This window comes from Lygodium microphyllum, chromosome 20 (genome assembly GCF_053477565.2).
Source record: "Lygodium microphyllum isolate KBCC chromosome 20, Lygodium_microphyllum_v1.1.10, whole genome shotgun sequence".
In the NCBI taxonomy this organism is placed as follows: Eukaryota; Viridiplantae; Streptophyta; class Polypodiopsida; order Schizaeales; family Lygodiaceae; genus Lygodium; species Lygodium microphyllum.
In genome coordinates this window covers 97,390,676-97,418,459 of record NC_141154.1, presented here as the reverse complement: position 1 = coordinate 97,418,459, position 27,784 = coordinate 97,390,676, and the positions used below count along the sequence as shown (strand labels likewise).

At 43.2% G+C, this 27,784-nt stretch overlaps 1 pseudogene; it reads right to left on the bottom strand.

Annotated features, from left to right (window-relative positions):
- Nucleotides 1-897: 897 nt before the first annotated feature.
- On the bottom strand, nt 898-27,469 carry LOC148019151 (uncharacterized; annotated as a pseudogene).
- Nucleotides 27,470-27,784: the final 315 nt, after the last annotated feature.

Below are 27,784 nucleotides of genomic sequence, written 5' to 3'. Positions count from 1 at the left end.
TTTCCATCTCCAACTACCTCACTAAACCTAATAGGCTTTTTGTGACCCATCACTTTAGTAATGTAGGAAAAATGTTTGGCTAAATACCCACTATAAGTCAGCCTGTCAACAAGCTTTCTGACCCTTTTTGACCTTCTTAAGTGAGGTTCACTATGTGGTTGCCTCTCATGAGGAGGTACATACCTACTTTGCCTTACTCCACATGTCATAACAGATGGTATACCCAATTCACTATCAAGACTATCACTGCTAGGTAACTCATATCTAGATGTAAGCGGGCCAATAACCTCATCAAACATCTTCTTTTTACCTATATCTAATCTCTCCCTCACTGACATATCCATGTTAGTGGATGCAAAACCAACACTGTACAATCATCTTGTCCAAGGATTGGCAATATGAGACACATCACCTATAGGTCCATTCACTATAGTACTAGTGGAAGGATAATTTTCAACATGAGATTTGACTGGCTAGTCCATAAAAAATAATCAACTCAAATTCAAGTATATCCTAAATCTAAGAAGACATAGTCATGGAGGAACCAGCCATCCAGACTGGTGAAGCAATACACGCTGCGGGATTATGTGGAAAAGGTGGGACCTGGGGATGGACAAAGTGACACTCCATACTGATGATGTCATTAGCCTAGCCGACAACACCAATCCTAAGGTTCAAATCCATGCCAAAATGGTGCATGCTCTGTTCTCTAGTCAGTGGTGTAATGCATTGATGAATCGAATCAACACACTAATGCTGGAGAGCATTGTTGCACATGGTCCTTCGACGAAACCTCAACTTTTTCGATTGCTGCCATCTCCCATCATCGACAATAGCCCGATCATTGCAACAGACTACTTTGGACCTTGTAGGGGCACTTCAGCAACGCAACCACCATCACCGTTGTATGCCCTCCTTTTTCAAGTTGGGAGCCATACCCATTATGATTGAAGCAAGTGCAGATTGTACATGTTGCGATGAATCAGATGCTAAATCCTTGACACATGGAAGAATGGATTGAATAGCTAATGGAAGGCTCATGATCGTGCAAAACTTGGTCACTTTTCCAACAGCAGCAATTCTCACTTCAGCCTCATTGTCACACAGCAAACAAACATAATTAGGTATTAAATCCACTCTGGTAGACTCTGGAGGACCAACAACTTCACAAAGATCATAGAGTTGGTTTGCTACCATGTATCGTACTCATCAAGTCTTGTCTTGTGAAAAATTTATTATGTCAGGCAAAATGACATGGCTGCAGGTTCCAACAGCTTGCCCAATGCCACACAACCCTTAATTACAAGAATTCTGACCGAATCCTAAAAATCTTGAGTTAGATCACAGAAAAAAGATATGATCTCAATTTTGAGATAGATAAGCTCTACGGTTTTAGCAAATTTGCCAAGATGCGAACATATGACCACCTGACCATTGGCATATCATCATGATAGAGTTGATTGTAAACTGACTGCAACTCTGCACATAGCAATTCTAGTGCACTTAGATAGACAATGTGAAGGAGACCATAGGCAGATACATGAGCAGTGAACCATTCACTTGCTCCCAACCTCTTCACAAGTGGTATGAGCCAATCGACCAGATCAGCCTCTTTCATTTCAGAGCCAATTCGACATAAAGAATCCAGAACCTTGTTCTGTACAATTGTTTCTTCAACTGTGCAAAGGTTTTGAAAAGGGTCAAGGACTTTTATTTGTAGGCCAGACCCAGAGCTTGTAGATTGTGGTAATAATTGTTGTTGTTGCAAAGCATGTGGTAGTGATGAAGGTTGCTGACTCTAAAACTGAACCTGTTGCTGTTGAGACTTGCTGGAAGGCTTCCCTCCTAAAGTTTCCATCAAAGAAACATCTTGATGTTGTGAGGGCATGGCAGGTATACTTCGTGTGAGCATCAAAGATGAGGGACTTATGTTAAGATTTGGAAGATTAGAAAGGCCTTGGCCACACATACTTCTCTGCATGGAAGACAACCTGCTATCTGTTGTTGAGTGACTCTCACCACTATCTTTCTCCGATTGCCCTCCAAAATTTTGAGCCAAAGATCATATATGGTTGTGATGTTGTTGTTGTTGAGAGCTAGATGGCGATCATGGTGGAGGGAAGGGTTGTGGTTGCCATTGCTGCATAGGTGGAGTGTGATAGATGGAGCTTAGTCTCTAACAAGACTGTGTGTGCGAAGAACAAGAAACCTTCTGCCATTTCCAGGACTATGAAATCTAAATTAGGAGTTATGGCTGTCCATGAAGGAACTAAAGTCACTCAATTCTTTATCAATAGTGGATTTTCATTTTTTATGCAAACTCTATTGTAGATGTTGTGGCTATTCCCTTGTAAATTGTATTCACATGGATGGGCAAATAGAGACCAACATCAGTTGTTGTTCTTGCATTTACAACAATGGGGCCTGATCTTGTAGGAGGACAGAAAGTGAAAAAATTATTCAAGTTCTTTTGTTATTCATTATTTGACAAACAAGTTTCAACTTTGAATAATTTACAAAAAAATGCCTTTCAAGAGGAATCAAACCTCTCACAGTAGCAGCTTGCTTCTTTCCAAATGATCCTAGTTGACCATAGTATGCAATAGCTTTGGGGCTCCGTTTCGAATCAAGAAGCTTGGAAATCGGAGCTCCCTAGCTCAAGATATTGCAGTTTTTGTGATAGGGGGTCCGGTGGACTGCACCTAGTATTGCAAGTCATAAGGGTAAAGCCAAGACCCAGGAGGACTTCCAATGCAAGATCAGAGATTCCCGTGCATCTATGAATGATCCTAGCTCTGCCCAAGAGGATCATGAAGACGTGCTTGAAGAAGGGGCCCCTGAGACGGACCATTTTGCTATGCTTAACAACACACTATGCCAACATGAGACCCATTATGTTGAGCGGCATCGAGAGCTAGAACACTGGCATAGGGAGATGGAAAGAAACCAAGATCAGCATCATAGAGAGATGGTGACTAAGATGGACTTGCTCGTAGAGCACATGGGCATCCTCATCTCCACCGTCTCACCCTCCTCGGTTCAGCCCAAGGAGCATGGTCCTCCCCGTGAGACCAACCGCCCTGCCCCCTTGGAGGTAGGACGTGGCTAGCAAGATTTTGGTAGCACCCATGGTTTTCCCCATAGCACCTATGAGCTGGGTGAGCCCTCTATGCGACATGATAAGCCCATCCTCCCCTCACCTGTGACAAACCCTTCTAGCCTATCCTTGGGACAACAACTCCCTCATACTAGAAGCTATATGCAAGGGCAAAATGCAAATTTTGGGCAAGATAGTATGTAGGGTGCACATGGGCAGCATGCACATGGTAATGGCCAGCATGCACATGGAAGTTTTGGGCAGTAAGGCCCCAATGTTCAGTTTGGTTTGCATGTATTGCATGGGCAGCATGGAAATTTTGGGCAGCAAGGCCCTAATAATCAGTTTGGCCCACATGTAATGCATGGGCAGCATGGCATCCATGGACATTTTGGTCTTAGCAAGGCATGTATGGGCATTCTCATGGACATTATGAGTACCATGACCATTGGCATGGGTTCGATGTGCAAAGGCAAGTGCATGCACCTACTTATGGTCAACATGCATATGATAATTGTGAATATTTTGAGCAGCATGCATCTAATCACTATGTATGTTCTTATGAGCTACATTCTGGTCACATACATGGACAACCATCTGGACAGCACTATGTACATGGACAACATCATGCAAATGTATACGAGTATGTACATGGGGAGCAACGTCATTATCAGCAACGAAGTGCTCAATATCATCAGCCACTTGATCATTACTATAAGCAACATGCACATCCTTATGAGCCACATGATACTTCTCAAGAACGATGCCATGATGAGAGCATCTCACTGTTGCAGGCTCATGAGCAGGTGCCCCATCAATCCAAGGCCCTTAACTTTGAATGCCCAGTAGTAGCCACTCATGTGGAACTCATGGACATGAAATGCCTAGGGATTGATGCTGTGATTGCAGCCTCACCTGCTCCAGTTCGACTTGGCCTAGTGGTTCCCAATGAGTTTATGGACAAGTCAATGCATGCTACCATATGGATCGGTAAGGATCTTATGCCACCATTAGTGCTTGAAGATGACACCATGAATTACTTCTATGATACAACAAATGCATTGGATCACAATTATCCTTTTAACCCGGTGGTAGTACGGTGACCCATGCTTGTATGGATGACCCTTGTGCTCTTGATGCTTGTTATGTAGGTTATCTATTTGATCCCAGGGAACAGAATGGTCTTGGAATAGCCCCACCCTGATCAGTATTTCACCAGTGTAGTTATTTTCCTACTTCAAGGGTGCGATTTTGATTGACCAGTAGCTAAATTTACCCTAGTCTGCATTGCAGACAACTTGCAGAGACATCACACTATTTTAGGATAGTTTTTACCTTGCATTAATGACACTCAAGTGTCACCTATATGTCTTGAAAGTACGCTTCATGAGCTTCTTTTTGGCATGTCACATGCCTCAATAAAAGTTTCCCATAGGACGTTATGACCAGTTTTCTCCAACAAGCCTGTTCTAGACAACATTTTGTCCACTATTTGTCATCCCCTAATTGTGTCAAGAATTGGAGGCCAAACTCATACGCTATCAACTTGCACATGTCGTATACATCATATACACATTTGTATTCTCCAACTCCACATGGGATTATACTTTCCCATACCTATATTCTCCTTTGTAATGCTAAGCAGAGTAGTACTCTACAACCCCCCCTTTTGTTGTGAGCCATAAGTCCTCTTATTGTTTTTGAGGGCAAAAACCTTCGGGGTCGGGATGGAATGTAAAAGAGTGGGGATAGATGGGTAGGACACGGGTTAGCATAGGAATACCTAGTTATATTGATGGGGTATATAAGGTGTTGAGAGACCCAATTAGGGCATCAACTTTATCAATAATCAAGTCTCTTTTCCCCTTCCAGCTTTCATGGCTTCTCTTCTCTTTATCTCTCTTTTCCTATCTTTCTCTCTCTTCTGCTAGTCTTTCTCTCTCTTCTTCCCTCATCTTCCTCCTATTTCTCTCTCCTCTCTGCAATCTCTCCCTTCTCTCCTTCTCTCTCCTAGGTCTCTTTCATTATAATTGCCAATTTAGAAAAGCTACTAGCTAATTGGGACCGCCCTACGGATCCATGGGGGGTTGCGCCCACCCACTTTTCTTTCATGATGGAATCATCTTTATTTTTTTAAATTACCTATAGCACATTTATTGAAACATATACAACCAGATTCCTTAATTAGTTTGTTAAATCACAGGTTTCTTCACGTAATTTATCTCATGGACACATACAATTCAAGCAACCCTTGAGTAAAATAATTTTTTTTGTTATATTAGAAGTTTATTACAATTTCCATCTTTTCGACCACCATGTGGAAGATATAAAAAATTCCACAAGGGTATTCTGTCCACCAAGATTCCACCCTTGTAACTAGTATTTAGGGTTCCAGGATCCCATCCTGGGTCATGAGGAATATCGCAGAATTTATGGCCAGAGCCCCCCCTGGCACCCACATTTCCTACTACCCGAGACTATCCCTACAGATAGACCTTTCGCTACAAAGCCGGTCTAAGCCTCTCGAAGTGATAACCATGACCTCCTTGGAGTAGGATCTTGCAACTAGCTTGGGGTTAGCCTAGCACGACCTTTCCTTTTATCATGTTTGTCAATGTTTTTAATCAAAGATCTAGATTCTATCAAACTTTAACAATCCTTTCAAACATATATCAAATGATGCAATGACAATCACACCATCATGTAGCTCACAACTTCCATGGCCAAGGTAGACCTTATCCAAGGTAACCTTACATTCTAATGAGGATTCTCCTCCCCATAAGGAAGTGTTGAGTACATCTCTTACAACATGTTAAGCAAGACATGAATTTCCTGTTTGGGGCCAACTTACCCAACATAAGCGATTTTTCTTTAGAAAAAAATATTGCAACAATAATTTAAGGAGATGATTTACAAGACCCTTAAATAACATTCACTTTTCATAACAACCATTAATCAACCTTAACCTTGTCGCGTTGACAATGTATTGAGTTATTTTATTAATATCAAGTGTGCATATGTCAAAAGATGTGGGATCTAGATCATGGCAGATGCTATGGCGGATGGAAGATGAAGACCAAACTCATGATGACATAGACAAGTAGAGACAAACTGTTACACAAGTGAATTAGATTCCAAGATGGCAGCTTGGACTCATAAACACAATCTTGTGTAGGACTGACAAAGGCAAGACACTTAAGTGAAGGTACAAAGCATCATGACATTGTATTCATTCCATATGAAAAATGGTAGTCAAGTACAATGCTTTATAGTTGTTGGATGGTAGAAGTTTTCCCTTTTTGTGCATATGGGATTTAGTCTACTTACATGTCCTAAGCCCAGAACTGCCTCATAAAAAGAGGCTACAATAGGTGTGATTGAAAATATCTCAATACCGCTCCTCAATCACAACCAGAAAGTACAAAGTGTGTAGAGGCTTTAGTGAAAGCAACACCTGCAAAGTGTGGGCACACCATAAACATGGCAAAACACAAGAGACTATCGCAAAAAAGGCTAAGTATGGGTACCACAAACATGATGGTCATCTAGAGGCTATAATAGGGGCCTCATAGAGTGTATAGAGACTGTAGTACATGGCTACATGAGGAGTTTATAAGCTTATGTCAGAAACATTAGGGCTAGGCATTGCAAGGCTAAAAATTTCTAGCAAAATTTGGATCAAGGACTAGTAGGCCCTTGTGGTTTTTAGCATTTTTGGTATGGATCTTCAATTCCTTGTAGTTCTTCTTGTCTAGATTCATGTACTTGTACTTCACTTTGTTTGGCACTTTAGAGTCTTCATGATTGATCTTTTTCTACTTCTTCTTTTGCTTTACTTTGATCTTTTGGTCCTCTTCTTCTACTTCTTTATTGACTTTACTTGCATCAGTTGCATTAGTCTTCATGTCCATGTCCCCCTCAAGAAAAGGTATCATCATCTTTAAGGCAGCGAAAATGAATTCAAAATCTTCTAATAGATTCATTGATAGCACTTGAATGGTGTGAGAAACTCCATTTTCTCCTGTAGATAGAGTAAAAACATCTTCTATGTAATACAAGTGAGTAACAAGAGTAGTTGTGTTACCCTTGATAGCATGTGTCCATATGAAAAACTTCATTTTGGTCATTGAGTATTAGCTTCAAATTTGAGATAAATTAGTAGTGATTTGATTCTTGAATGTGCTAACAAGCACAAGTGATGGGGCACTGTTAAATCCCACTACGTAGTATCAAAAGATACTATGGTTTTGAAGATGATGATTCTTGTTGCTTGGTGTTTTATGTTACCCCTTTAGCTTGAAACCCCTCCTTGATGGTAAATCAATTAAATATTTGTTGGAAGACTAAGTGTTGTAGCAGATCTTGAATGGTAGAAACTCTACTTGATTGAAAAGAGTGAGCAATTGAAGAGCTTGAGACTCGTAGTAGCAATGATGTTGTCTCGTTGAGCTTTGATTTCTCCAAATCTTCCAAAGCTTGATGATTGGTTGATGAAATATTTGCTAAACACTGAGTGATTACTCAGTTCAGAGTGGTAGGAGTTTGAGTGTGCCAAGAGGAGTGAGAAAGTGAAGAAAATTGATGCTTTAGTGAAGTTTGGCTATGGCATTGCAAGTGGCTTGAGGGGGGGGTTGTTGGAAATGCAATCCACACTTGCTAAAGAAAACTAGCTCACTATTCTCATAGCAATGATGTGTTGAGACTAGGTTTGAATCCTAGGCCAAATGGAGGAAGAATTCCATAATTGGATAGACTGGAGGTCATCCATTACATTAAGGTTTTGGGGGACTGGATGGTTAGCCCAATTATGGGAAACTTTCAATTACGCACCATGTATTGCAATACTTAACTTCATGGGCAACTTCCAATATTTTGTGTTCCCATGAAGTTAGTGTTGCAATACATGATGCGCAGCTGGAAGTTTCTTATAATTGGGATATGCAATTGATCTAATATTTGAATCATTTGATTTCTCCAAGAAAAATTAGATGAATGCATAGCTAGCATAAACATTACTCGAAAGATCAAGAATCATTTCCAAGGTTCGTTATTTTGCCATAATTCAAAAACATACATTAACAAAGAGAAGAAAACATGTCCTAGGCTATATTTTAAAAACATATTTTTCTTAAGCTTATGTCGTATTCTATACTAACGTGTACTCTGATACCAACTATGAGGTGTCCGTCAATCTCAATTCAATGCACATCTTTTAGTAGTCCATCAGTAGGTTTTCCAAAATGATGCCACCCGGTGCTCCCTTGGAGTATCACAGGGTTTGTCACTTAGGCCCTACTGAGTCTACATCATTGCAATGGAAGAGTTTCGGCCGCGAACCCACTAGGTAAAATTTTGGGTTCTTAAATTCATACGGGTCTCCTAACAATCAGTTAGCATTAGTAATTTCCAGTTCCCACTTCTATAGGATTACTCAATCTAAAGCAGACATGCCATTGCACTTCAAAGAGAATGGGAGATGGAGGGGAGTGTGGTACGTCAACCCTCTTTCCCATAAGGCAAAATCCCATTCTGACCCCCTAAAATAATGTAAGTTGGTTCTACCTAATGACTAGTTGGTCGTCTTCCTATTTCTATTGCCAATTTAGAAACACTACCAGCTAATCGGGACAACCCTAACATGGACCCGTCGAGGGTTATGCCCATATGCTTTCCTTTCATGACAGAATCATCTTTAGTTTGTGGCATGACGACACTGGAAATTTTGTATTTACTCGCGCTCGCGTTTGCCACACCCGATATTCCATTGGTTGTGGTAACTTTGGCAACCTCAGGCACTCCTGTATCTCTGGCAATACTCATTTCTTTACCAGTTGCAATGGTTCCCATGGTCTTTCCACCTCGTTGCTCTAGAACCATCATTTGCGAGAGTGTTCGAGAGACATGGAAGTTGGAATAAATTTGAGATGGGAGAGTGTAAGAGAATATGGCTTAGTCGAAGACCGAGATGGGGGGATTGAGCTAACTCTCTCCCTCGTAGCCTCTCAGGGTAACTCCTCTCTCTCTCTCTCTCTATAGCTCCGTCTCGCAGCCTCTTGGAGAGGTATCCTTCCACCTCCCTCTTGTAGCCTCTCAAGGTCTCCTTATGCTTCTCTAAACTACTCCCTATGTCTCTTATTTATAGCTGAATTAGAGAAGAAGGGTTGTGGTGGCTGAGAAAAAGAGCTCTTTATGGAGGGGATCTTGGCAAAATCAGCAATTTGAAACTTCTAAGATGTAATCTGATGCTCAAATCACAAATTTGATGGTTCCATTGGCTCCAAAAGGGGGGGGTGAAACCCCAAGACTCTTCTTTAGAAATCTTCCAGATCACTCCTTCTTCTCCCTGTTTGGAGTACTGTTTGTTGCCTTTAAAGTGCGATTGCAACATGTGCGATTTCACCAATCCTTCTTTTTTTTGCATTAAATCTCCAAAACTGACTAAAAAAACCCCTTGCTTTTTTTACGTGTCACCTTGTTCTAGAAATTTTCATAGCTTTTTAGGATATTTACAATAAATAATATAAAAAATATGCTAGTTTTGTGCAAAAATCTAGTAATTTTGGACTATCCATACTATACACACTAATACTAATGACTAATATGGCTCATAACTCTCATTCACGTGGTAACTTCCATGATGGATGGCTACAATCCTTGTCAATTTAGAAAAAATGGTGAGTTACGATTCTTATTTTTTTATAAATAAAATTATTAGTTAGTTAGTTATTAACGTTAGTTAGTTTTTACTTTAGTTAGCTTTAGTTAGTAACCTTACTAACTTACTAATTGCTAACTAACTTTCGAACTAACCAATTAATTTTTAATTGCGTGAAAGTATTGTACATACGTGCTATTTGTGTTAGCGGCGCATCAAGGGACCAATCCCCGATGTGTAAGAGAGCCACAATGGGGCCGCTACATTCAACCAAGAGGTGCCTCCTCTGTTTGTGCTTATGTGATGTTTTACATTGATATGTGTAGGGACTCTCTTTGAGGAGTGTGGGGAAGGCTTAACTGTTGGATTACAATCCAAAACAAACACGAAATTTACGATAGAAGTTAGGGCAATGTGTCCCTTAGAAGCTCTTAGCTACGAGACCGAGAGGGTATATTCTTTGAGTGGCTAGTGCCTAAAGAGTTAGTGTTGGGCCCATTTTGGATCCTGATAGCAAAACTATCATGACCATTATCATCATTCAATGCATCACCACTAGATACATACCAACTACTCATCTTATAAAAAATAACATCCCTACTCACTCTGAACTCGCCTATGACAAGGTTATAACAACAATACCATTTTTGCTCTAAAGAGTATCCAATAAAAGTACATTTTTTAAACCTTTGGATCAAGGTTCTTTTGTAGCTCATTTGGCACATGAACATATGCAATACAACCAAACACTTTCAAGTATGACACATCGGGCTTCTTACATGTAAAGTATTCTTCGAGGATCCATCCATGAACTACAACTATGGGAGTTCTATTCATAATATAGACAACAATATGAATAACTTCAAACCAAAAATGTTTTGGCAAATTCTTTTCAGCCCCATCAATGCTCGTGCAACTTCTACAATATGTCTATTTTTCCTTTCTACAACTTCATTTATTTGTGGGGTACATCAACAAGTAAATTGTCTATTTATCCCATGAGATCCCAAGAAGTAATTGAACTCATTAGAGAGGTAACCTCCCCCTCGATTTGACCTCATGCACTTAACTTTTAAGTTTGTTTCTATTTCCACCGTCGCCTTGAAAGTTTTGATGTGCTCAAACATATTACTCTTTTCCTTCATGAAATACACCCACAACTTTCTTGAACAATCATCAATAGATGTGACAAAGTATTTGCTGCTACCAAGATATATATTTTGTATAGGCACCCAAACATTTATATGTACAACATCAACTATATTTCTACTCATATGTCTAACATGTGAAAAAGGTTATCTTGCTTACTTACCAAACTAACATGCTTCACACACTTTATGAAATTTTACAACTCTAAAAGTAGGCAACCTCGTAACCAATCCTTTGGACTATATAAATTTTAGTCTTTGCACATTTATATATCCAATATATTTGTGCCATATTTTAATGCCTGCAACCACTACTTTGCCTTTAGCCTACATAGCAACATTTATAGCAAGAATTCCAACATCTAAAGTGAACATGTAGCCAACTCTACCTTTGCAACCAATGTGCACTTATCATAAAAGTCTTTCATAGAATAACCTTTTGCATTAAATTGGACTTGCATCCCTTGCTCTACCATTTTGCCAACAGGTACTTTTTAGGGAATGATAAGGCAACTTCTTCAATGTGTAAAATTGGGTGGTATTGTGGGAGCTTTCGCTCAACCGCAAGACCCACGGACCGCCTACTGTTTCAAGCGTTTCAAGCCGAGCACTAATGGCTACCTCTCACATAGTCGACGTGCCATCCATATCTATGGGTGTAGTGAGCTTACCTCCATGCCGATCGAGTTAACTCCTCTCCCGTGCACTCTGGTAGCTCCACGATCCAAGTGCAAGCTTCAAGCAAGCTCCATCCTCAAGCTCCAAGCTCCAAGCTCCATTGCCACAAGCAAGACAAGAGAAGATAAGAGAAGAAGAGAGGAGAAGATGGAGAGCTTCTCCTCCTTGGTCCCTCACCCTCACACACTCACTCCCTCACATTCTCACACTCCCTCTCTCAAGCACAAGCTCAAGCAAGCAAGCAAGAAGAAGAAGAAGAAGAAGAGGAGATCCACTTTTTGCCACATACAAGAATGAGCTTCTCATTCACTTTTCAACTTTATATACAAAACCATAAATCCCTTTTGGGCGTTCATCCCCTTATCCCCTTTTTTACATGGCCGACCGTGGCCTAGGCCTTTTTTCCCATTGTCCTTCTATCTTCCTAGCTTCCTTTCAACTCCCCGTCTACATTTACAAATTGCACGGGTGAGAGCCCGCCCCGGCACTCTTTAAATTAACCCATGATGTGCTTGCGCTCTTTTACAAAAGTATTGACTTGCACTTTTTCTTGAGTGCATTTTTCCTTTATTTAGGACTTTTCTACATTTCGTGTGCTTCCATATTTTTCTTGGCATGCCTTTGCCTTTTGTTTCACTTTTGCCTTGGCCTTTGTCCTCCGCTTTAGATTTTCCAGATTTTCCACCTTTGTTCGTTTAAGGGTTAACATTACCCCCCTCCTAGACGAGTGCCAGTCCCATGGCACTCACCGTCGTAGGTAGCAGGCTTTGGCATGCATTGAAGACGTGGGTGGAAGGGACATCTATGGTTGCTGTGGAGGAGCGTTGGTGGTGGTGTGGAGGAAGGTTATTGGGGGCACGTTGGTGGCCTAGGTGGCTGGTGGTAGGGTTGTTGGAGTTGGTGGTAGGGCTGTTCTTTGTTGGGGATTGTACTGATGGCTAGCACAAGTGTTGGTTTGTTGGGGATTCTGCACATGATGATTCTTGGAGGGCTTGCAGGATGATAAAGGATAAGAATTCAGAGCTGAGTGTCGATGAAGAGCGAACGACACTTTCGTTGGAGTATTCAATACTTGCAATTGAAAACCTCTCATAGGTGGTCTCTCCCTAGGGGTAGTGCTAGTCTTCTCTATCGTGCACAAGACATAGTTCAATTAGTTTGGGAGATAGGTCGAACTCTAAGCAAGCTGAGAGTATTGTCTTGCACTTGAGGATCCAAACTGTGTATATATTTCGGTGCAGATATTATATGAGTGCTCGTGCATACTTAGATATTATGTAGTTAGAAGACCGCGGGCTGGTTTCTCGTAACAATGTGTGGATGAAGCAAAGTTGTCCATGTTGAGAAGAAGTACACGTGAAGGTGTATGAGACATCCTTTGCATTGTGACTGCACAACGTAGCATAATTGAACACATGGACACTGCACTTTCGGTAGCTGGAAGCTATTGGACTTTCTTGATGAGGACGATGTACTTTTCATGGCCATTTGTGCGGTGCTTACCACAATTGATTGCAATGGTATTAAGGTAGAGTGCAAGAGGGAATCGTGCGAATGGGTCAGGGTGATAGGTCTAACCATAGGCGAGACAAGCTCCCTAGGTATGTCTTGCCCTTGATGTGCCCTGAACAATTGTGGGTGATGCTAAAGGGCTAGGGGACTAAGGACGGGGCCAGCCGACCAAGGTCACTGGACATACCAAATTTGAGGACCCTAGGTGCTATGATGTGATCATGGGTGCTTCGTATCTTTTCATTCCTTTCTTTTGTTTTCTCCTTTTCCATTTTCTTTTTCATTTCTTTTTCTTGTGTTTTTTTCTTTCTTTTTTTCTCTTCTCTTTTCTCCCCTTTTTTTTTGGACTTGCTTGAGTACAACCATTGCAATATGTTGAGGCTATCAGCCTTTCAATGGTTTGGGAAATGTCAAGCTTCGAAGGCTCAGGAAATGGATATTACAGTGATGATTGTGTCCTAGCCTCGTTGTTAGAGAAGCAGTTGTTGAGATGGGGAGATACACTTGAGATATTACAACCCTCTTTGGAACATGCGATATTGGTACAACTGGGGTAACAGCTACCGTGAGCGCCCAGCGTAGAGTGTAACCCAGAAAGAGAAACTGGTTAAGATCATGCTTTGGGCCATGCGACGTGGGCACTCGCAAGGGTGATTTTTGCTTTTGGCAGCGTGGCTTTATTGCGGCTCTTTGGTTGGTTGGTGGTCTTGCGGTGACTTGGGCACTCGCAAGGGTGATTTTCGCTTTTGGCAGCGTGGCTTTGTTGCGGCTCTTTGTGAGGTTGGTGGTCTTGCGGTGACTTGGGCATTGAACACGTTCACACGAAGACCTGCGTCGTCCTGCATCCACTTGTCACTTCATGAGAGTATATGTAAGTCGCATGCCTCAAGTACAACAAATAGATGCAATCATGTCAAGATATTACTTTATCAAAATAATATGATACTGACTTGGCATATATTAGCAATAGGTAAGGAAAGTGTATACATGTGGGGAGCCTGTCCCTTTAACCATTTAAAGACAAAAAGTTATGGCTGAATGGCCTTTGTTAAGCTGCTTATATATTATAGGGGCTATTCTATTTGCATGAGGCAGGGCGAGTCCAGGTGGTCAGGCGACTGAGGCTGTGCCGGTAAGGGTCTCTTGTGAGCCTGGGTGGGGAAGATGTCGGCTAGGACCTGGATGGTGTAGTCCCTGGCTGCAACTGTTTCTAGAATGCTTTTAAACAATGCATCAAATTCCTGCTTGTCTTGAGATGCCCTCTCCTCTTTCGAGCACCTGGTTGTTAGAATGCTTTTAAACAATGCATCAAGTCTCGAGCTGACCTCTCCTCTTTCGAGCACCTGGTGCTAGAGCATCTGGTGGGAGCCTGCATGGCTGGTGTTGCCACACCCCGTGTGCTCCCTTGAGCCCTCGTCCTCTTGGCTTGGAGGGTTTTTTGCCTGTGTCCTGGGCAATGTCATTTAGGACCCTTTTTCGGCGCCTACCTCTTTAGAGTAGGCACGAAGTGTTCTGGTGGGGGTGCTAGTGCCTTATGCTCTTTCCGACGGTGAAGAGCTTCCTTGCATGCCAGCTGCACTATGTGGTCCATGGCTACTACCATAGGGGGACCTGCAAAATGCAAACCAAGGATTAGGCCCTGAGGCAGGATAAAACTATTCGCATGGAAGGGATTATACATTGGGTTATCAAGCGCATATGACGAGGAGGGGAGAGGTGAGGCATGCAGTGTTCGTTGTAGAGGGATTGCCCCCATGATGATGTTCATTTTGCCTCCAGCCATTAGTAGATCTTGGCTTATGCTAAGTTGCATGGACTGGTTGTCATGGAGTGGGGCAGGGCTCATCCTCAGAAGGATAGACCAGAAAGGGGGAAAGATGTATAGAAAGGGACGATACCCTGTCTCACCATCAGAGATGTTGGTCAGGGTTTCCTATGGCGGTAATGAGGGTTGCATGCCCTCCACCTGGAGGCGGGAATGGTCACACAACTTCTAAATGTGTGGTGAGAGGAGGACCTGAGGAGCTTAGCCTGTCAAACCCAACTCTTCTCCCTACACTTGACTATCATTGCTTGTGTGTGTTGATATTGTCTATACAGGGTCACAAAATTCATTGTTTATTTATATACATATTTACGAATCCATGTCACTTCACGAGTATAAAAGCCAATTGTAGAACTCCTGGAGTGTGGCACATGTATCTAGTACTCATGGCAGCTTACTCAATAACGATATATATTTTGCAGCATCAAGTAGCATGGAACCTTGTTCGAGTCTACTGGCAACATGTAACTCCTCCTTAGTGAGAACCTTATCAGACAGAGAGTTCTCTTGGCTAGTTTAAGCTAAGTCCATACCCCAAATGGTAGTCAACACACTCAAAAGGAAGTTGGTGCCACATAGGTTGGGTCTCTTGGAGACGTCCATTTGGCCAATCGCTCTACTGAGACTGTCATGATTTGGGCTCCTAGTTTGGCCATTGCAACACGATTTTCAAATCAACGTTTCTCAAATTGACTTTGACCCTCCGATTGTCGCTTTAGTTGCTCTATCCCTAAGAGATTTGGTTGGCAGAGCACATCATTGAATGTTATAGTTAAGCGTAGTTCGTTGGCTTCCTCATCAGAGGGTGAGTCGCATGCGTTCATGTAGGAGCTTGTCATAGTGCTCGTCAAGATGTTCTTGCTCTTCCCAGGATAGGGGAAATGGCAAGTATTCTTCAAGCTGCTCCTTAGGGAATACGCCTATGTTTGTCAAGACATAGACACGTGCAAATACTTTGAGCTTAGCATCCAACTCAGTTAAGCATTCTGCGACACTTCTATGTTCAACAAGGGCTTGGTCTGTTGCTATCTCATGCAAGGTTCTAGGAGTTTCCCTAGGCTTTAGCATAGCCGGGGGCTCAGGCCTAGATGAGCAAGATTGATCAACGCAAGGATTGCTTATGCTCTCGGGGTTTGTGCATTTTTCCTGAGGTTCTGCTGCTATTTTGTCATGGTTCTCCTAAGATGTGACTGGTATAGATTTGTCACCTTGTCGTGACAGTGATGTATCCACTCTTGATTGGTCAATGCGAGTTCTATTGCTAGTGGATTGAGTGTTGCAAGCAACCATTGATGGTAACAATTGCTTTGATTTTTCAGAGCACATGGATGTGTTTGAGGTTTCACCGCTATTAGGAGAGACATCAATGGGTTCATTGGTGGATGGAATTAATGCTTTATTCCTCACCTCCCCAACATTCTTGGTCTCAATGTTCTTGGGGTTCACAACCACCTGTAATGGTTGTTATTTTTGCTGTTTTCTCCTCTTTTTCTTGGTCAGTGAAGGTGCATGACTTAACGACTCAGGACCCTGAACTAGAACAACCATTGATGTGCTTGGTTGGGTCTCAGCTTTCCCCTTCTCTGGTGTGTCCTCATGGGATGTAGCTACACTGGACAACCTTGCTAGGTTGATTGGTTAGATGTGCCATCTCCTTGGCCACCCCTTTGAGAGGTTTCTCCTCAAGCCTAGGCTTCAGGCGCTTTGGAAGTACTAGAGTTGTCAAGGAAGTTGGTTGCGATACCTCCTCCCCAGGTGAACTACTAAGGACACATTCCGCAAGGGTCGTTGTCACGACTAAGGGCTGTGACTGCTGTGATCCCTGATTGGAAGTGGTAGTGGATAGTCCAGTGGGCTGGCTAGTCTTGGTGGATTGCGATGTCAAGTCCTTAGGGCGATCGGAAGTGGCCGTGTCTTTTGTTGCCCTTAGAGAATTCACTTGTGTAGAGCATCAGTTGAGCTAGCCACGGTGGATTGCACAGGCATATCCTTAGGCTGAGAGCTAAGGGTGGTGCCATGTCCCGCCTCTTGGACATTTGGAAGCTCAGATGTAGATAGAGATTGGGATTGAGTAGGTGCCCTTGACGACCACTGTTGTGCTTCCTGTGTCCGTTTGGGAAAAGAGGGTGTAGGAGATCTGGGACTCTTAGGTGGACTTGGCAATGGCTGAACGATTTGGTTGAGGCTGTTAGATGATTGTGCTATTTGCTTTGTTGAGAAATCAACCTTCTTACGAGCAGCATTGTGCCTCTGGTGCTCATCATCCTCTTGGGAAGTCAAAAGCTCCTTGAGCACTAGTGGTCTTTGTGCACGCTCAATCGTTACATATGACATCTGCTTATTAAGCATGCTAGGATGAGGCTCTTTCTTTTGAACACTCATGTCTGGTTTCTTGCCCTGTGACCTAGAGTTTCTCTTAGATTTCCTCCTATGCTTCGTTGATTTTGATGCAATCTGGCCTTCAGCTGATAGAGGTGGTTTAGCTGGGGGTTTTGGTACCCAAATCCATCGGTTATATGAATAATACCCTTGAGCACGTAGAAACGCTTTGGATATCCATCTCGGTGTTGTATTGGCTCTCCATCGATGCCTTTGTCTATAAGGCTTGGGCTTCTTTTGGGGTCTTCTACGATATTTATAAGTCCAATGCCTGTCCTTGGCATTGGCTCTGGACCTTCTTGTTTCAGGCATGGCCTCACTCACTGGTTCTCGTTGTTCGACCTGTGCTTCTATCAACTCTTCCAACAAGTCCTTGCTCTCGTTAGCAGGCTTGACTGTTATGTTAGCACCTTCCTTGCCTTTCCCTCGAGGTTCGATGAGGTCACCCTTGCTAAAGGTTGTGACTATCCTCACACCCAGTAGTGTCAGGTGTATCTTCTGTGCTACATAGTCGGCCTCACACTTAGTTTCCCTTTTGAAGGGTCTTCCTAGGAGGGTTTCCTTGCCGCAATTAGCACTATTTGGAGGAACATGAAATAGGTTAGGCAAGCTTTCAGTTTCAATTGTCGCAAGGATTTTGCACTTCCCTATGAGTGCTTGTGGGTGTCCCCCGTAAGAGCTAAGAGTTGCATTAGTTGGTGTGAGCTCTGGTGATTGGCCTATTAGGGTCCATGCCTCATAGGTCAAGATATTAAAATCTACTCCTTTATCAATTAGAGCATCGATAGTGCGCTCTCTTTTCGCGGTGAGTTTGACCCTAAGATAAGCAGGCAGTACCATGTTTTCATCTTCCGGATCTTGGCTTATAAATTTAAGCCTTCTAACAAATGCCCTTGCATCCCCAACTGCATGACTAGATGTGGATTCTCCACTGATGTCTTGCATCACCTGTGTAGTGCTATTCAAGGTGCATCTATCGTTAGGACCGTCATATCTAGTCATCCTCGCTGTTGTAGCTTAATGTTGTTGCTTTTCACTTTGACCAGATGTAGTTCGAATGCAACACATACGCATTTTTGTAGTGTGGCCTTTGTGCCCTTGTTAGCTAGATTGGCCCATTGAGGTTCTAGGGTCTCTGGTTGTCTCTGTTCGGGTATGGGCTTTTGGTTGCTCTTTTGCAAGTGAGTATCCATGCTCATGTAGAGCCATTACTACACTAGGGTCCAATTTGGATTACTTGTCACGGTGCGTGTTTTCTCTCCAACCTACTTGGGGGAGGTGCGGAGGGGGCAGCCCCCTCTATAGGGGTCCAGGGGGGCAGTCCCCCCGGCCCGCAAGGCCATTACAGTAAACACCATGTGCGATTTAAAGGACCGTTTTTTACCAAGTTTTGAACTACTTGCTCTAGATTTCAGCCCAGTGATAGATCTATGATGTGGTTTCGGCTCTATATGGTCTCTCGGTCAGTTTCAGGTGTACAGGTTAAAATTTGAAAAAATCCAAATTTGGCCCAACAAGTCCAAGTTGTAGGGGCTAAATCCCTGATTCGGCCCGTAGAAGGAGCTGAATTTAACTGGTATGAATGTCAAATTCGACGAGTTTGAGTCTGGTTGTCTGAGGGCCGAGTGGCCGAGTGGGCCGAGAGCCGAGTCAGGTGGGCCGAGTCAAGTGGACGGAGGGCCGAATGGATCATGGAGCTTGCTTGAAGCTTGCACTTGGAGTATGAGTTATGAGGTTTCGATGACCTTCTGTAACCTTCTGTAGACCTTCTGTAGAGCCTCTGTCTCTGTAGAACCATGATCATAACTCATACTCAAACCATGATCAAATCTGAGTTATGAGCCTTTTTGCAATGGATCATGGAGCTTGCTTGAAGCTTGCACTTGGATCATAGTGCGCGGGAGAGGCAGTAACTCGATCAGCATGGAGGTAAGCTCACTACACCCGTAGATATGGATGGCACGTCGGCTATGTGAGAGGTAGCCATTAGTACTCGGCTTGAAATGCCTGAAACAATAGGCGGTCAGTGGGTCTTGGCGGTTGATCATGTAGAGCCTCTGTCTCTGCTCTGTCTCTGTAGACCTTCTGTTTTGATCTGTTTTGATCATGAGGCTAATGCCTTCCTAGATCCTGGAACCCCAGAGATTAGTATATGGATAGAAGGATGCTTTATTTCAGATGCATTGATTGATGGAGGCTCATCAGTAAACATAATGACGGATGTCACAATGAAGGACTTAGGGTTGCAAGGAATTCAACCTACACAGTGGCTTATCAGATTGGCAGACCAAAGTAGAGTCAAACCGTTGGGCATCCTCCCATATGTAAAAACAACCTTTGTAGGAAGAGACTATTGGCTAACATATTTGGTGGTCAAACCAAATTCTTATGGGACTTTATACCCTCTGCTGTTGGGAAGACCTTGGCTTTTTGAAGCAAGAGCCAGGATGGACTGGTTCAAAGGAACCCTAACCCTAGGCAGAGGATCCAACAAAGCGGTGTTAAAGTTGTATGGATCACAAAAAGGCAATGGATCCACATCCATTGAAGTCATAACTGACTCCTCTAACGAGGTAACAGATGGTACATCAGGAGACGAAGAGGCTGTTAAGCAAATCTTTCCTAAGAAAACAGAGGCACAACCCTAATAGTAGGCACTGTAAACCAACTGCTAAGGGAAGTAAAATCCTTGTCCATGGGAGAATATCTCCTGTCTCAATTAGAATTAACTTTTGAAATTACCTTTGACAGTGAAATAGAAGCATGGATGTATTGTTCTCCCTGTTACATGACAATCACAGAGACAGAGCAGAGATAGTACAGAGACAGTACAGTTACAGAGCAAAGACAGTACAGAGGCAGAACAGATATAGAGTGGCTACAGAACAGAGACAGAGCGGATATAGAGACAGTTATAGAGACAGTAATAGATACAGAGCCAGAGCTAGAGGCAGAAGCAGAGTCAGAACTGGTGATAGAAGCAAAAGTGCATGCAGAGACAGAAGATCTATTCTTCTTTTACAGAGCCTCTACAGAAGTAGAGACAGAGCCTTCAGAGGAAGAGGATGAAAATGATGAGGAAGAAAATGAAGCAGGTTATGACAGTGCAGATGAAGAATTTCCTCTGATAGAGGATTATCTTGTTGATGTCCCTACAGAGACCTCAGAGGCTGAAGATCTCCGGGTGCTGGATGGAATGACTATGGTTCCATTTGGGTTGATCAATGGACCACAAAGTATGCAAAATCTGTATAAGAAATGGACTAAAAGCATAAAGATTAAGTTCATCAGTGGGTCCTGTCGCCCTTACTATTCAGTCCAAAGAAAAGATGATGATGATGCTCCCTGCCAACAGAAGCTAGAGCCACCAGAGCCACGGCCTCTAGAAGGTCCGTGCTATGTGACATTTCTGGATGCATCTTCTGAAGATGAATCCCTAAGTCCAGAAGCAATCACCACTCACATAGAAGCAAACAAAGCTTTGATACCCTTCCAGCAACCTCAACAGAAGAATGAGTCATCTGTACAGAAGGAGGACACTAGTTCTAGTGGGACATCAGACGAGGATACTACTCTCTTGAAAGAGTCGACCTCTATCCAGAAGCAATCCGTGGGACATTTATCCATGAAGTGGAAGATGAAAGATAAGTAACATTCCTGGATACTGAGGGTATTGAACGTCACCTGAAAGTGGGTCTCAATCTTCCAGAAGAAGAACTAGTGGTCCTGCGAGACCTACTAAAGGAGAACTTAGATGTGTTTGCTTGGTCGTATAAAGACCTAAAGGGGATTGATCCCACAGTATGCCAACATCACATTGACCTAGAGCCTGATGCCAAACCTGTAAGGCAAAGACAAAGGTGTATGAATCCTAATTACTCTGCTCTGGTGAAGGCTGAATTATTGAAACTTCTTGAAGCAGAGTTCATTTATCCCGTGGCTAACAATGAATGGGTTTCGCCCATTGTGGTAGTACCCAAGAAGAACGGGAAACTTCGAATATGTGTTGATTTTCGAAAGCTCAATTCGAAGACGAAGAAGAATCATTTCTCTATCCCTTTTACAAATCAACTGTTGGACACAGTGGTGGCAGGCCATGAGCTGTATTCCCTCTTGGATGGATTCAGTGGATATAACCAAGTCCAAATCGCAGAAGAGGGCCCAAAACAACCTTCACCACAGAATGGGGGACCTATGCCTACAGAGTGATGCCATTCGGACTCTGTAATGCTCATGCCACCTTCCAACGAGTAATGATGGCTGCCTTCCAGAATCATCTGCATGATTTCATAGAGGTGTATCTTGATGACGTATGTGTCTATAGTTTGATCTGTGAGCACTGGGGACACCTAGAGAAATATTTTGACAAATGCCGAGAGTATGGGATTTCTCTCAACCCCGAAAAATGTGTCTTTGGCGTCTCCTCGGGAGTGCTTTTGGGCCATATTGTCTCTGCAAGGGATTGCAACAGACCCAGCAAAGATTGAAAAGATTGCCGCCTTAACAGCACCAACAAATATCAAGCAATTGAGAGGATTTCTTGGCCATGTGGGCTATTACAGAAGATTTATTGCACATTTTGCAACTAAGGTAGCCCCTCTGCACAAGCTCCTAAGGAAATAAGCTGATTTCCTTTGGACGGGTGACTATAAAGAGGCCTTTAATAACCTAAAACAGTGCCTGATCCAAGCACCTATTTTACAGCCTCTTGATTGGATGAAGGAGTTTTATGTGCACATAGATGCATCCGTTGAAGGGCTAGGTGCTGTCCTATGTCAAAAGGGCCCCTCGAAATTAGATCAACCGATATATTATACAAGCCGAAAGGTCACTGATAGGGAACGGAACTATACAGTGACAGAGCTTGAGTGCTTGGCAATGGTGTTTGCGCTGGAGAAGTTTCGACACTATCTATTGTCCACACATTTCAAGTTCTATGTGGATCAAGAAGCCATGTCCTTCTTGATGAACAAAGCAGATGTTAAAGGACGACTGATGAGATGATTGCTCCTATTCCAGGAGTTCGACTTTGAATTAGTCACTAAGCCTGGCCGTTTCCATGTCTTAGCCGATCATCTATCACGGATCCCTCAAACAAAAGAAGAGGAACAGGATGATCCAGACCTTCTTGATGCTTCCTTGTTTCTAGTTGAAACAGTTACTCCCTAGTATACAGACATAGCCAACCTCTTGGCAACTCAACAGTATCCTCCTGGCATCTCAAGTCGTGAGAGGAAGAAGCTTCTCTTAGAATCAGCCCCCTACACTTTGCTAGGCGGTGCACTGTACAAGAAAGGCAAAGATGAAGTGTTGCGAAGATGTGTTGTAGGAGATGAAATCAACATAGTATTGAAAGCATACCATGACGAACCATGTGGTGGACACTTCGCAGGAGAAGCGACAGCCAGGAAGGCTCTATTAGCACGATACTGGTGGTTGACCCTCCACAAGGATGCATATGATTACTGTAAGAGATGTGATGCTTGTCAGCGAATGGGGAAACCCACCAAAACAAGTGCCATGCCACTGCAACCCATTCTTCCCCTAAAGCCGTTTAAGAAGTGGGGGATTGATTTTGTGGGTCCCATTGATCCACCTACCAGACGGAAGTAGAACAGGAACATCCTAGTATGTATGGATTATGTCACAAAGTGGTGTGAAGCTAAAGCCCTAAAGCGAAACGATGGTAATAATGTCGCATTGTTCATGTACGAGAATATTATCACCCGTTTTGGCAGTCCCCTTGAGCTAGTAATTGACAGAGGTACTCATTTCCTTAACAAAATCATGGAGGAGCTGACGTGATTGTATAAGATCTGCCATCGTAAGTCCACTCCCTATTACCCCAGAGCCAATGGCCAAGTTGAAGTCACCAATCACATCCTTTGCTCGATTTTGACAAGAACGATTGCCGCACATCGTCGCGACTGGGACGATCGACTTACAGAGGCCCTCTGGGCGTACAGAACGTCCCATAAGGCAGCTACAGGACAGACCCCTTTCCAGCTAGTGTATGGTACAGAAGCCGTCTTTCCTATTGAGCTGGAATTGTCCTCTTTGCGAGTGGCAGTTAAAGAACGCTCGGGAGATAGTGAGTCACTGCAACGTCGTCTCCTACACTTGGAATGCTTGGATGAGATCCGCGGATGGCCCTAAAGTGCATGGAAACCACTCAAGCGCGATGCAAGGCTTATCATGACAGTTTCATCAAGCACAAGGAGTTCAAAGAAGGTGATCTTGTTCTACCCTATGATTCGAGATTTGGCAAGTTTCCTGGCAAGCTCCAACAACAGTGGATGGGCCCGTACGAGGTACTGTCCGTCAATCCTAACGGCTCTGTTCACGTGCAGACCGTTAATGCCTCTGATGATCCTTTCCTGATTAATGGATATCGTCTGAAAAAATACTTCTCTCCCTGGGGATCTTGACAATCACAGTCAACTTACCCTCTCCCTTTTGGGCATTGCACTGTCCTTCTTGTCGTGCTTCTAATAGCCCTTATGATTCTCCTCATGAGGCGGTCTCGTTTTGCTACCCCCTCGCAAAAACATCTTAATCCGACATTGTTCTCTTCTCGTCAGATCCAACAATGGTGGCGTAAAGAAGAAAAAAAGAAAAAATAAAAAACAACGAAACTGTTATGGGAGAAAATGAAGAAATTCCCTATCATAACAGGCCTCGTTCCAAGAAAAGGTGGAAACACCCTTGGGTGAGAAGCTGACTGTGGAAAAGGTGGTAACACCCCACAGTTTAGGATAGCTGACTCACCAGCAGAACCTTTTCAGAAAGAAATTTGAAGCCACCTCCCTTGGTACACTGTTGTTGCAATATCAATCTGTCTGCCCTTCTTAACAGACGACTCTTTTTATAAATCATTGAAATATGAGATGTGTGGGTTGCCTCCCTGGGTATACCTCATCTTCAAGATCCTCATGACACCAACAGTCGACATGATCTTCATCACCAACCCCTTGAGTGATGTGAGCTTTCATCCTAACCGGATGGGGATGTGAGTATGGGCTGCCCTTTGTATCTATCAGAGAGTGAGACAAAGGGTGGGGTGAGTGACCAGTCTTTCCCTTTAAATCAAATGAGAGGTGAAATGTGTGAATGGAGTGTTGCACGCACGGGAAGGGCCTCTCAATGCACAAAGCACGATTTGTTCTTGTGCACTGCACTATAAGGCTCCCTGGCCTTCCTTCTTGCATTGTATGCCGGCACAGGGGTGGGATGCACAGTTGCACCATCAAATGCACACAAGGCATACAACCTTTGCACAAGTGACCGTGAGGATTACATCAACGGGTTTCAGGACATGGCTGCCCTCGGTATCTTTCAACAGAGCGTGAGACAGAGGGTGGGCTGAGTGTGACTGGAGTTTCTTCAATCAATTATCGAGAGGTGAGGACTGAGGGACGTTACGACATTGGGGGTCAGGTACGTTCCCATTTCCCTATGCACCCATGGGCTGGGTTTTTGCCATTCGCATAGGAGGACACATCACTCTATTCTATACACTGCACTACAAGGCTCCCTGGCCTTTCTCCCTGCACCTATGCTAGATGGGTTGAACGCACCGATGCACCATCAATTGTGCACCCTGGCATACTACCTTTGCATCATCCCCTTGTCGATTCCTAAACCGGGTGTGAGCTATGGGTTTTCATCCTGATTTCCTCGAGTGATATTAGTAATGGGGTGAGTGACTGTTCTTTCATTCCGTTTGATTGATCGTGAGTTGAGTGCAATATCCCTCATTATCGATGAATTTCCGGTGATTCCTTCAACCAGCTACCTCCCTGGGTACTGTCGCTTGGTCCCTGCCACGACGACCGAAGAATGTGTGCTGTGAAGACACCTTGTTACCTCCTGCAGCCGATGACGACACCAGACGCAATCTCGATAGTCGACATTCCTTCTCAGCAATATGGGCCAAGTTTTTCTAACCCTACAACTTCTGTTTCTCAGTACTGGTTATGTCTTAAGTGTGGGGACGTCGTGGTTGGTCTGATACGGGGTACCAAGTCTTTGAAGTTTGGTTTATCCTTCCTGTTAAGGTTTTAAGTGTGGGGACGCGTCCCTGTGCGTTTATGTTGCATACCCCCATGCATACACCTTGCTCTAATCATGCATCTATGCCGTGATTTCATGTTGCCCTGATGGGGTCCCTTCCCCACCCTTACGTTCTATTTCACCCTGTCCTAGGGGTTGTTCCTTGACTATTGTCCTTATTCTTGGTTTTGCGCTTATTTCATGTGATTGGACCTTACGATTACCTGAAACTCCATCCAACCTTACAAACCTGTTCGTCCCTTTGAATTGCCTATTTTTCCTTTTTACTGATCCCTGTTCCGCCAGACGGTTTTCAAGTTATTAAAATTTTACGCAATTCCTGTAAACTAGACGGTGTTCCATGTGAACGCATCTTACCCTGATTTGATGAGTCATCCCTGTTCTACTTCTTCCCCTTGACATTTTTCCTTTTTCTTCCGTATCATTTCGATGCACGGTTCATCTGTTATTAATTTTTGCGAGTTTTCGAACCTTTTTCGTGCCTATTTTCACAAATTTTCATGTGAGCCTACCCTATTTTTATCGGAATTCCAGTTTGATTTGACAATCGTGTCCTGCCATCCTTTCCCCCACTTTTTTATTTTTCCTCCCCCCTCTTTCGACTGTCGGATTTTTAGTTATTAAATTTTCCGAGTGTTTTCGGATGCATTTTTCGTGTTTTTTCAATGTGAACCCTTTTTAATTTCCCCCAAACGGAGCTTTGATGTTCCAGTCATGTGAATTCCTTTTTCTCGGACATTTTTCCTTTTTACTGCCTGCTATTCCGACGCACGGTTCTTCCCGCATTAATTTTTGAGTCCATTTTTGGGCTCATTTTTGGGGTTTTTCCCATTTGAATGCGTCCTATCTCGATCGGAACTGTGTTTTGAGATGATAGAGTTGTTGGACATGTTTTTTTGCACACTTTTTCTTCCTTTCGCACTTCGTTCTGATGTGCGGATTTTCTGATATTAATACCCATATGTGTTTTCGGGTTTATTTTTTGTGTTTTTTCCATGTGAACACCTTGATTTTGCCCCGGAACCCGTGTTGCATGTTTCCAACATTTTCCCCTCATCCCCAGCCCCTTTTTCCTTTATGCGGATTTTTGATCCGACAAACGGTTTGGGTTTTTATTAATTTTTCTTTATTTTTTCGGTTAACTGTGTTTCTCACCTCGCGCGTGAACGTGCCTGTTTTTGGTTTTACGCGCCCCGGGACGCCATTGTGGCGCCCGTGGCTCGCACGTCCCCATCCCTGTCCATTTGAATCCGTCATTGCAAATTTTTTTACCCCTGCCCGTGCCTGCGCACGGGCTGGGGATGTGTTCTTTTCTTATTTTTTTTCATTATGTAATATCCCCAGAAAAACAAATTAAAAAAAAAACACTATACACCCCATTTCCAACAAAAAAAAAACAATAAAAAATCCAAATAAAAAAATAATAAAAAATATTCCAAAAAATAAACATAAAAATCTAACTTTAACAAAAAAAACAAAAAGGGAAAACAAAGACAAAGGAGAAAAGGAAAAAAAAACGAAAAAAAGAAAAAAGGAGAGAACAAAAAAAAAAACCGCAAACCAAACACACACATACACATAAACAAGCACATCTCTATTTTGTTTAAAAAAAAAAAAACAACAAAGAAAAAAAAAACCAAAAAACAATCCATTAGAAAACAAAAATGCATTTAAAAAAAACAAAAAAAAAACATTAACAACCTTTTAGGAAAAAAAAAACTTACGTACCTGTTGATGCCGGCGTGCCTCCTCTCCTTCCTTCTCCTCCTCTTCCCTCTCCTTTCTCCTACTCCTCCTCCTTCTTCTTCTTCTTCTTCTTCTTCTCCCTCCACCTCTCTTTCCCTCCCCCGCTTCTCTCTCTCTCCTACTTCCACCCTTCTTTCCCCCCTCTTCCTCCACCAGCGGGCCTTCCTCCACCCTTCCTCCCTTCACCAGCGATCCTTTTCCTCCCTCCACCAGCGGCCCTCCTCCACCGCAGCGGCCTGTTCGTGGCGGCGCGCCGCCCGCGCCTCTTGCACCGCCTGGCCCTCCACGCTCACCTCGCCCTTCTCTTCCTTCCGTGCCTCCTGCACCGGCTCGACCTCCACCCTCGTTCTCCTCATGCCCCTCCTCCTCCGCCCTCTCCTCATCCGCCACCTCCTCCTCCTCACGCTCTTCCTCCTCCTCCCTAACTATCCCCACAGGTTAGTTACACTAACCTGAATTTGGTTAAACTAACCACAAGCTAGTTACACTAACCTTAATGTGGTTAAACTAACCATAAGTTAATTACACTAATCTTAGTTTAGTTAACTAACCCTAGTCTAGTTAACATATCCTTAGTTAGTTAATTAATGCTAGTCTAGTTACCCTAACCTTAATCTAACTAACCTACCTCAGGTTAGTCCCCACCCTACTAATTAACCCTAGGTTAGTTA